Below are 11,832 nucleotides of genomic sequence, written 5' to 3'. Positions count from 1 at the left end.
GGCCCCTTTTTTATGCAGATCATCCCACACTGTGCTGGAAACACAGAGAGGATGAGTGTGCTCAGCACCATAGAGAACACCAGCAGCAAGCCCAGGTCCCTCAGGAATGGTCAAAAGGACAGAGAGGAGTCACACAAGCCCTGGTAACTCACAATCCTAAAGAGCTGGGGGTCAGAAACACAAGAGTTCTGCTGTAGTTTCACTTTGCTGCTTGGACTCATTTGGCAAGGCTGCAGCAGAAGCCTTGAGACACGTAGCATCTATTTTTACAGGGCTTGATTCAAATTTGTTAAAGCTGAGAGGAGTCTCCCCACTGCTTTTAATAGATTTTGATACGAATTTAAATTATAAAAAACCTACTCATGATTAAAAATAACGAAATTGTGGATTTACAAATTATTAAAGCATTGGGAGCTGTGTTCTCCACCAGTTTCTTTGCAGACATTGATTACAAAGGCCAGGCTCATGTAAGACTGTGACTAATAAGCCAACCATAAAATCAGTCCATGGCTCAGAGAACAATAATTTTCCTAAACTAAATCTCATTTCCCTAGCCTTTTTTTCCTTTTTTTATTTTTATTTTTTTCCAGAATTGCCAATTTTTACTCTTAATATTTTCCTTTTTCTTGGCAGTCAGACTCTGGAATCAGTGCCCACCCTGTCTGCCAGCTTCAGTCAAGCCTTCAAATCCTAGTAGGCCAAGCTCCAAAAGGATGTGAAATTAACTTATAAATGGCAATTATTTAAAACCTAATCCTTCCCAAAAGAATTCTCAAGCAATTTTTTCCTCTCTGTGTTCGAGTTATTTCTGTCAGTGGCTTTGTTTGAGCCTTTGCAAACTGTTCCTGGTAACAACTTCAGCTGTTTCCACAGCAGAACAAGAATGGCAGGAGAGATCTTCCACCAATCTCCCAGTCAGCCTCAGCTCCTCCTTTTCCTGTGGGCAGTTTGCAGCTGCCTTTATGCCCAGCTGCTTATCAGGTGTCTCTCTTACTTTCCTATGTCCCACATATTTTTTAAGTTTTCACATCAAGAGGTTTGAAAAACTGTATTTTTTGCCTTATTTTGACTAACAGTGTATTTTGACACTGTCATTTCTCAGGGGGTTGAGGCTGCTACCTATCCTGGGCAGTTGGAGATTCAGATTTCCCACCCCATAGCTTTTGTGGGTGATAATTTCTTGCCCCACTTTGCACACACACACATCTCTTTCCCTGCTGGCTCCCAGCTTCCCCCAAGGGGTTACCCAGAAAACATCGAGGCATTTTGTAGAACTTAGAACCACCACTCACCAGCTCCAGCCCACAGGCGCAGCCAGTCAAGCTCATTTCGTGCATCTTTCCAGCAAGCACAGCCAACATCAGTTGTTTGCAGGTGCTTTTTATTTGCATTCTGGTTTGCTGAGACTTTAGCATGCACTTGGGTCCCATTTGCCAATTACTCCTTACAGCCAGGTGCTCTGGATGCTTTACTGCTAATTCTTCCTCAGCCTCTCCCATCATCCCATGAATCTGGAAAGGGGAGCTTTAACAAAAATATTGAGTGTCATGAGGTGTTATGAAAGCACAAGAACCAGCTCTGTGGTGTTCTGAATTGGCTCACCAAGACATATTAATTCGATTAATAGGTGAGTCTGTCTGCTACTGTACCTTCTGTTCCCCCAATTCAGTGCTGAAAGGAGTTTGATAGCCATCCTGAAACTGCAAAAAAACAAACAGGAATTTCAGGGAGGGGAAAACGAAATGAAACAGCTACTCCAGGCTGGGAGAGGCATACCCTGTTTGTGCCTTATGGATTACAGAATTTGGGCAGACTCATCTGCTCTCCTCCCCAGGGCCATGGTCTCAGCCAGAGCAGGGACAGTGGGGTTTTAGGATGACCTGGCTGAAAAGAGACCCCAAGGAAGAGTGAGGATGATCCAAAAGTCCAGAAAAAGTGAAGAGGGAAGAAAAGACAGGTGGAAAACTAGGGAGGGACACCTGATAAAGATCTTCAAACAGTTTTGTTTCAGTCATAGCTTTACTTGCATCATTCTACCTTTCTGCTCTTCCACAATATCTATTCCTTGCAACACACAGCATAAATGACAATAGCTAGTCTAGAACAAACTTTCCAGGTGTTTGCAGAGCAAGAATACACCAGCCTGTTCCCTGGGGACATGCAAGTTTAAAAGAAGCAGCTTGTCAGGTTTTACAGTGCTCTAGTACTACTCAGCAAGGATGCACAGAGCCACAGCCCTCGCTTTACACAGTTCATTTGCTACATTGCATGCAAAGATAACTCTTTAGACTTAACACCCACAGAAATGTCATGCAAGGTTCAGCATATTATGTGTTTGAAAAGGACCTTGTCAGTCACATGGGATTTTTTTTTTCCCTTTCAAAATTTAAACATCCATTTGGATAAAGGCTTGTCAGATTCATTCCTCTAGTGATGCCTTAAAATAGTGGGTTTTCTTGCTTTGAAAAAAATAATCAAGACACTTGGAATAACTCAGAGACTTTTCACAGGGACTGAAACCTTCCTCTGTTCACATTCTTGGTGCAGAAAGAGAGAAGATCACCTATGGGTGTTCACTCTGCTTTGGCTGGAGCAGCTGTAAACATTTACTCTTTTTATTTTTTTCCCAACACCTGAAGATGAAGATGGAGAAAATAAAGTGCTTTTCTGTGTTTGCACTGTATCTACAAAGCAGAACAAAGCAGGGATTTGTGTACAGCTCAGGCATTTCTAAGGACAAGAGAAGGTGCTGGAACAATGATGCTGCTGGGGCAAGGGCTGGGATTGAACCTCTCTGCACCCAGTCAGGGCACTCATCACCATTTCAGACATCCCTGAAAGGAGTCACTGCATCAGTGCTGGTGCTTCAAGATGGAAATCCCTTCAGCAGGTGGAGGAGGGATGGGAACATTGTCCAGACTTCAGGAGATAATGACTTATCCCTTCCTGTTTCCACTCCCAGCACTCTCATTGTGCCTGTGCCTTTCCAGCAGAGCCCCCATGGGGTGCCTTTGTTACACGAGGGGTGCAGGGGATCAAACCTCCCCTGTCAAGGGACAGGAGCAGGTGCCTGAGCAACCAGGGGTGATGGGGGATTTCCATCAAATGGCTGCATTGACTAGGAACAAATATTGACAAGTGTCTGTGTCTACGAGGCGTGAAAGGAAAAACCAAACCTGCAGGAAGTGCCCTTGATGCATTCTGTGAGTAAAATGGCCAGAAAAACCTAAAAAAGAGCTGCTCACTTATTCTGTCAAAGTGCTTGGGGAAAGGCTCTCTGGAGTTGAGCACTTTGACTTTTATTCCAGCAGGAGCTCTGGGGCTACCAGCCCCAGGGAAGGGCTGGCCAAGCAGTGCTGAACTTCGTGGTTGCACGTCCCTAGGCAGGAGCCAAGCAGAGCTGTCTAAAAATACAACTTTTGCATGACTGGAGGATTGCATGTGCAGCAAGATAAAATTACTGGGGAAGGAGGACAGGAAAGAGAGCTTCTGAATGGAGGACAGGAGTACAAATATGACCTTGAGGTGCCACCAAAAAATGTATATATTTATTAAAAAAAGTCAAACCCCTCAGCACTGGCAGATCGAAGAGGAAGCATAGAAGGTCAAAAGGTATGGAAAAAACTAGGACTTTTCTAACTGGATCAGAGCCTTCTAAAAACTGTCATTCCCAGAGGTGTCCATGTTCATGGGATTTTATGAGAGGGATTGTTCATGAATTTGATAGAAACACAGGCTGAGCTAAAGGACAGAGGACTCTCAGTACTACAGAGGCAAAAATTAGGAATTATTGGAAAAGCTGTCTCCACAGGCTCCCTCTCTTCCCTGCTGCAGACCCAGATCCAAAGGCACACTCTGAGACACTGGCCAGCTTCTTCTGGGGCAGGTAGGAGCAAAAGCCCTCAGATGCAGGCCCCCAAAATCCCCTCCTGCTGCTGGACAGGGATGGAGGGATGGCTCCCTGGCAGAGGAGTGAACTCATCCAGACAGAAACTTTTGGAGGCTGGATTTGCAGGATGCAGGAACAGCTGTGAGCTGCTTCATATCTTTTTAAAGCCTTATATGGAGCCCAGTGGGAAAGTGGGATCTGCTGTGATCTCTGCCCAAGTTTTTCTTGAAGAGCCCTGCAACAGTGGGATCTCTTTAAAGACACCACATGAGAAGTTCCCAGTAAATGTGTACTGACAATAAATAAAAAATAGACACACACATACCCCAGGTGGCCAAACAGCAGCACAAGGGAGCGATTCTAACCAAACAGACACCCTTCCAAAAGTAGGAATCAGATGCAGAAATTAGGCAAATTAGATGCAAGGCTACAGTAAGGCAGCCCCAGAACAGAAATCCAAGGAGTGACTTGCTAACAGCGTGGGGGCTGACAATGAACCCTTTCTCAAACACATCAGAGAGCCTGCCAGGAGAGCTGCAGCAGGAAATCTCAGTGCAAGGCAGCCCAAGCAATGAAGAAATCAGAATTTTGCAATGACAGTCACAGGCGGTGTTTCAAAAGAAGGAATAGGATTTAGAGCTGAAGTGACTCTGTTAAGACTAAAATCAGGTGAACCCCACCCCAGCCTCCCCTCTGAGAGAGCAAGGAGCACAGGAGGGGTTGTGCCCTAAGACTCTGATGCTGTTTTGCAATAAAGATGGTGAAAAAGGGGTGGAAACAGCACCCAGTGGGTGTGCAAGTGAGGAGCCCTGCTCAGGGGGTGTGTGATTCCATCCAGGGCAGATGCTCTTCATGGGGGGAGAGCCAGGAGCAGAGCAGAGCCCTGGAGCTCAGGCAGCCAAGGGAGCCTGGGAGGAGTTGGGGATTCAGCACAGTGCAGAGGAAAACAGGATAACTGGAGGGGCACAGGCGTGGGAAGGTTTCCCCAGGAGAGGTCAGCCTTGCAAGATGCCATGAACCTGAAGAGAGGGGACTGCCAAGGAATTCCCCTCATCAGGGATTGGAGGGTGGTGCAAGGACACAACAGGACAAGGATCCTTCTTTGTCTTGTTCCTTACACTCCTCCCCAAACACAACACCAGGGATTTGGCCCAGCTGCCAGCCCAAATGTCACAGGAATGGCAGGAGCAAGGAGTGGGGCTCCCAGGGTGATGTCCCAGGTTGGGGTCAGGTGCCCACTTGTCATGACCAAGGAAACATCTTTCTCAGTTGAAAACAAGTCTTAAGTTTTGCAGTGTCTGTAAAATTATAGATGCGAATGATTTGACAATATTTATGAATAAAGCTATTGCAACATAGCTACTAATGACTCACTGTCTTCTCAAGGAAACACCCTAATTTTTCACTGATATCCCCTTTTGGGGAATAAAAACCCCAAACCAAACCCAACTTGAAGGAAATAACCTTATCCTGATCCAAAGAAACCGTCTTAACATCAGAGTGGTGAGTAGGAGGGAGAGAACACTGTGTAATGGCACAGGGGAGATTTGAGATCCCAGATCTATTAAAGTGCTGGTTTGCCAGATTAGCCACTTTGCATGCCTGGAAATGTTCATTCAGAACAAACTTTCATCATAATCAAAAGCAAGTTATCAGGCAAAAATGCATCTGGTTTAATTTTCAAGGGCTGGTAGCCTCGAGAGACTTTTTATTTCAACATCTGAAACAGCTTCCAGTGGCTGTTCATGGATTGATACAGGTTTCTCTCACAGAGTCAGAATGGCCCAAGAGAGTTGTTCTGCTCTTTGTTTGCTTTTTAGGGTTTGGAAACCTTGGGCTCAGAGAACTTGCTTTCCTCCCAGGTGAAACTGGAAGGAAAAGGCTCAGGAAATTGTTCCTCCTCCTGTGTTCTCGTGTCCTTTTTGGGTTTTTGGAGAATTTAAACTACCATGACCAAGTTGTCATACCCAAAACAGCTCTCTTTGTTTCTCCTTCCAACCACCCTCACTCCCTCATGTTTACTGAAGCTGAGTCACTTCTCTCAGAGGAGCAGAGAGATCCCAGACTCGCTCCTAAGGGACAATTCCTCACTCCAGGCATGGAGACAGTGGTGGTTTGTGAAAGGAGGGAGGACTGGTGAGCAGGGACAGGCAGCCAGGGAGGAGAACACCTTTCCCCAGCTGGGATGGAGCAGCTCCAGCCCTGTTTGCTCCCAGGGGATGTCCCCAGGTCTCTGCCCTCCCCAGGGGTTTGGCTGCAGAGGAGCTTTGCACAGGAAAAGCTTTTCCCTGGACAAGGGCAGCTCCAGCTCCTTGGGACAGGGAAGAGAAACTCTGTCCTCCTGCAGCTGGAGAGGTGCCAGGGGAAAAACTTCCCCATGGTGCACCCAGAGAGGATGGAAGGAATTACAGAGAGAAGAAATAGGAAAGGGTTGTTATCACCCAAACCACCACTGGGCCCTCCAATTGCAGCCTAATGAAGGGAGCATGGCAGGGCAGACCCCAGGGCACGAGGTTTTCTGTGCTTCTGCACATCAGATGAGATGAACTGTGCTCAGGGCAGCCTGCCATCCAAACAGGTATAACAGATACTTTAAAGAAAGCAGAAATTATGAATCAGGTTTCACTGAAAAAAAGAAAAATAAAAGTAAATGCAACTCTTTCTAGTTCATTTTCTATTAATTGGACCACAGTTTTTTTTTTTCCTCTGTTGACCCAATAATCACTGGTCAATAACCTTGGGGGATAAAGGAGGGAGGCAGAGGAGGGAAAGACTTCCCTGTGTGGCAGGGAAGTGATGACTCAGAGCATTTTAGCACGGCAAGAGGGAAATGTGAAAAGAACAAGTAGAGAACCACAAAGTAATTCAAGTCAAACCAACATTTAAAACAGCATTTTGGTAATGGGGACTAAGGTGAAGGAGCGTTGGAGGGACATTATGCCTTCAGTTTTTAAAACTTTAAAGACATTTAATGCTTTCTCAGACAGCCCAAACAAATGAATCACCTTGCAACGAGACAAATAAAAGCCTGTTTTAAAAAGAACTATTTTTCTTGTATCCCAGTGGATTTGCCATTATCAGTGACAGGCACAGGCCTACCTAGAGCTTTAGCTGATTGCTTTATGATATCTTTTGGTCTGGAAGCTTCTTTTAATGCCAACCTATTCTTCAAACCCAAATATTTCCTCCCCTTTGAGCATTAAATCCACCAAGAGAAGGTGAGGAGCATGGCTGAGACACAAGGAGGGTGTCAATGGACAGAAAGGCTGCACTAGGGAAGTTTGCCAATGACAGCATGGAGATAAATGTGAAGAGAAAGAGAGGTATTTTGAGAAGGAGAGATGAGCACAGCCACTGAAAAGCACCAAAATGAGCACACAAATAAGGCACAGGAGACATTCAAGAAGTGAAGAGATTTGCCAGAATAGAGAGAAAGAGGGCTTCTTCTCTGGCAGATCTCAAGCAAGATAGCCTGCCAAGCAAACTGGAAGAGGAAGGAGGTGCAAAAAAAAAAAAAAAAGACACAGAGCAGTGAGCAGCACTTCCTCTCTATGTGAGATTTTTTTTTTCTGTGTATTCAAGTTTTTCAAAAGCAGTCACACCACCCAGCTTCTGGAAGATGAGAAGAAATGCACGTCCTTTCTCCCCAGCCACAGAAAAACTCAGCTTTTAAACTCACATTATCCACTGCTGCCCTGCACCCACTGTCCCTGCAGTGGGGGTGTGAACACCAAATGTGGGTAATCACTGGCAGGGAGGATAGCAAACACTAAAGCAGGGTGCTCCAACCCTCTCTCCTCTCTCCAGGTACCAAAATCCACCAGCACAAGCCTCCTCATCCCTTTCTCAGCAGAACTCAGAGCCTGTGTGGGAAAACACAGCGTTCCTCATTTTCCTGGCAGCATCCTGGCTGCTGATGAGCAGCGAGGGGAGAAGGTGCTGAGCTGCCCCAGCACCCTCCTGCAGGAGCCAGCAGCTCTGCAGAGGCAGCCCCTGTGAGCCCAGCACCCTGGGATGGGCTGCAGGGGGACAGGAGGTGCTTGGAGGGCAGGGACAGCCTTCCCACGGGAATGTTTCCGTGCTGGAGGCCAAATTGATTTTTCTAGCGCAGTTTCCACATTAATGCACAGCTCAGTGCATCACACCCCAAACATCTCTGGCTAAAACCCCAAGGGAAGGAAGCCCTGGGCTGTGCTGGCAGGGCTGGGGCTCCTGCCCTGCAGGCGCCAGCAGGACGGGAGGTGGAGAAACACCAGAGAGAGCTGGAAAAGGCAGCTCCTGGCACACACAGGGCAATCAAATACCTATTCAAACACTGCAGCACTTCATTCATATGCTGTCTTATGTTCTCCCATCTCGTGGTTGTGTAAATAAGCCATAGAGAGCATTAGCCATGGCATTCTTCATAACACAGCCGTAATTGCTAGAGGCTCCATCGAGCTCTGTAAACAGCATTTTGCACTGATTTTGAAAATTAGGAACTGAAGTTGCACTTATGATAATTGCCAACTCATTTTGCTCGGTGCTGGAAAACTCATTCCACCTTTGCTTTTCGCTTTGTAGCTGCTGAAGCAGCTTTTCAAAGGTGTCATGACTTACTGACATACACATTATTTCTCTGTTAACAGAACTGAGGGGCTTTACCAGGCACTCAGTCAAAAATTCTTTGCCTGCTCAGACTTTTGCCCTGCCAGAATTTGCTCCTCTACTTCTTAATTTGCTATCTTAAAAAAAACAATGAAACTGCTTTCTTGCTTTCTTGCATCACTAAGACACTTCTTTAAAAAAAAAACTGGTATTTTTCACCTAATTTTTAAATTTTTCTTTTATAGGGGAAATGTCTGTATCTTAGAGATAACCCTGTAGAATTTCTGACTGGAGAAAATGGGTAAAAGCAAAAAAAAAAAAAAATCGCAGAATAATTAATGTTGGAATGTTGGAAAAGCCCTTCAGGATCACCAAGTCCAATCTTTGACCAAACCCCACCACACCAATCAAACCACAGCACTAAATGCCATATCCAGCTGTTTCTTGAACATTTCAGGGTGACACCACCACCACACTGGGAAGCCCCTTCCAATGCCTGACAACCCTTTTGGTGAAGAAATTCCTCCTGAGAATGAAGATGCTCAAGCAGGATTTAAATGTGAGGCTGCAATTTGACTTAGAACCACATGGTTACAACACATAATTCAGTGCACACAGACACAGCAATTTCCCTCATCCATGTTTAGGAATAACAAAATCTCATTGCATTTGAGTGCAGGAATGGATAATGATGAAGGAAATCCAATCCATGTGGAGCTGGGGTATTTTTCTCCTAAGGTGTCCATCTGCCCAGGATCTGTTGTGGGCTGGTTCTTGGCCAAAGCTCAGTGTTTTAATGCAAAACAGGGGCACCCCTAGGCTGAGCCCAGACTGTATTTCTCAGTAACATTATACCCCATCGACCTGTCACTGAAACCAAGTTTTTTATTTTCAATCTTCCAGCCAGGTATCTGGTATCTTCACCCTTATCTGATGGCTGCATATCAGCATCTCTGGGCTGCCCAGGCACTTCTGCCTCCTCACCCATAATTACAATCACTTTGTCACCTAAAAACAAACCTTTCTGTGTGCTCTCACAGGGCTTCCAGGGTAGCACCAGCCCGGGAAGCATCAGTAGGTGCAAGAGATGGGCAGAGTATTAGTGAGCAGCAGCCCTAAATCCCCTCCAACACATCCCCAGCTCCTGCTGTCTCCCCAAGGGGGGTGGGTGAGCACCCAGCCCTGCCTGGGCTCTCCTCCAGCAGGACTCAGGGAAAGGTGAGGAGCTGCTGGGCTCCTGAAAGGTTCACACAGTCCAGGGGTTGCTCTCTTGTCCCAGCTGAGCCAGATCCTCCCTGCTCCTCCTTTTTCCTGGTGCCCAACACAGGGGCTGGGAGAGCTGCTCTGTTTGCAGTGGATACGTCCCTAAATCAGCATTTAAGCCAGGACAGCAGAGATAACACTGGGATCCCAAGCAAGACAAAGTCCTGCACATAAACACAGAGCTACAAGCCTGCTCTGAGCCTGCCAGCAGTTCCTGAGCCCCTGGAATACATTTCCAGATCTTCAGCTATGAAGGCATTTGACCTTTAAGGAGGTTTTCAACTACTGGAACCCCAGCAGATGCTCTTATCACATTGCACTGGAAACCCTGCCTAGTGCTGCTACTCTTAAAAACCCCTCCACACTCCCCCCTGCACCCCCAAAAAAAACCCCAAACATGGCAACTGTGACTGGCTGCTTGTTCTTGTCCTTGGATTTCACCACAGCCCAAATGAGGCAGCTCCTGGTGGCTCACTTACCCTCCAGCAGCCAATGCTCTCTCCTACCTGAGCACCACTTTGGTTCCTGAACTGGTCAGGTTTGCACCCACCTGAACCCAGCTTGCAGACTGGTGACCAAACCCTGTTTGCACCCACTGCCCACATCTCAGCCTTCTCCAGGTGCACAAAAATCCTTCAAGTTACTGTGATGGTCAATCTGTGGGACAGTGATGTTCTGGGGAACAAACCACCCCAAACCCCTACATTTTCTGTATGTTAAAATGAACAGATTAAAGCTCCAGCTGCAGCCAGGACATGAATTGCATGTTGCACTCAGCATATGGCACTGACAGCTACAGCTGACTGCCCACTGCCACAAGAAGAGCCCAGTTTCCTCAAAGGACTACTCAGTTTCCCACTGATTTGATAATGAAAAGTACAGAGGAGGAATGGGGTGAAAACATCCTTTATGCCAGTTTATCTTCTCTGTGCCCACAAGGCTGAACTAAATGATAGCCCAGCCTTGTCACTGCACACATCTTAGGCTATTTCTTCTCTCAGTCTTCCCTTGTGGTGTCCCCTCCTGACTCTTTCAATGATTTTAAGTTTTTGCATGTACTTGGAGCCAGCTCTCTCATGCCACGTTTCAGTGCTCCCACGGACTCTGGCAATGGCTGAGTTGTTCGGGTGTGACTCCTTCAAGAATCTTCCAGCTCCATGAATTAAAGGAGTCAGTGCTTCAGCCCATTCGTTTAACCATTAGCCCATCCATTAACCCTTGCCTGGGATTTTGCTACTTTTAAATTGCTCTGTCCTACAGCTTGAAAATACTTCCTATGAGGAAAAAAAATAAATAAAAAGTGGGATGTCATTTGAGAGCAGTGCTCCATCCTAATAAAAGCTGTGCTGCCTTCTGTGAGAGAAGGACCACTGCTCAGGGAGCAGGACAGGAGGGAGGCAGAGGGCTCCAATGATAAATCCATATTCACCCCAGGCCCACACATGTCCCCCAGCCACACTGCTCCCCAGGCAGGGGCAGCAGCAATTTCATTTTAACCCTTTAACAAGGTCCCTGGCAGCAGGAACTGGCAGTGTCCTGTAAAACACTGACACTGCTGCCCTGGTGAGGCTGGGAGCTGAGCCCTCCCTGCTGCTGCCACAGTGAGCTGCCTCTTCCCATCTTCCAGCCCTTCAGGGTTTCTATGGCTTCCCGAAATAAATATGGATATCTGCACCTCACCCCTCACCTCTGCAACTCATCCCTGCTCCCTTTATCCCACTGCAGTGAGGCCAGCACTGCTCCTCCTGGGCTGACAGTGCAGCCCTTCCCTCCTGTGGGGACAGGGGACAGCTCCTGTGGGGCTCGGGGATGGTCCCTGTGCTCCTGGTCCAGCTGTGCTGCACCCCCTCCCCATGTCCCTGTCACCACAGGGGCTCTGCTCAGCAGCTGCTCTCCATCTCCTCTTTTCAGCTTTGTGTGGAGTTTCCAGCACCAGCAAGGAAATGTCATGTTCCACCTCCCCCCAGTGTCCTGCTCTCCCCTCTTTTTGGAGGAATGCCATTGTTTTGCTGGAATGAGGCTGCCCTGTGCCCTCCCCTTGCTGGCAGCCTTGTCCCTGGCACCACTGAGCTCGCCTGGGGTTGAGCTTCAGC

Source organism: Catharus ustulatus, chromosome 2 (genome assembly GCF_009819885.2).
Source record: "Catharus ustulatus isolate bCatUst1 chromosome 2, bCatUst1.pri.v2, whole genome shotgun sequence".
In the NCBI taxonomy this organism is placed as follows: domain Eukaryota; kingdom Metazoa; phylum Chordata; class Aves; order Passeriformes; family Turdidae; genus Catharus; species Catharus ustulatus.
This window is presented reverse-complemented; position numbering follows the sequence as displayed.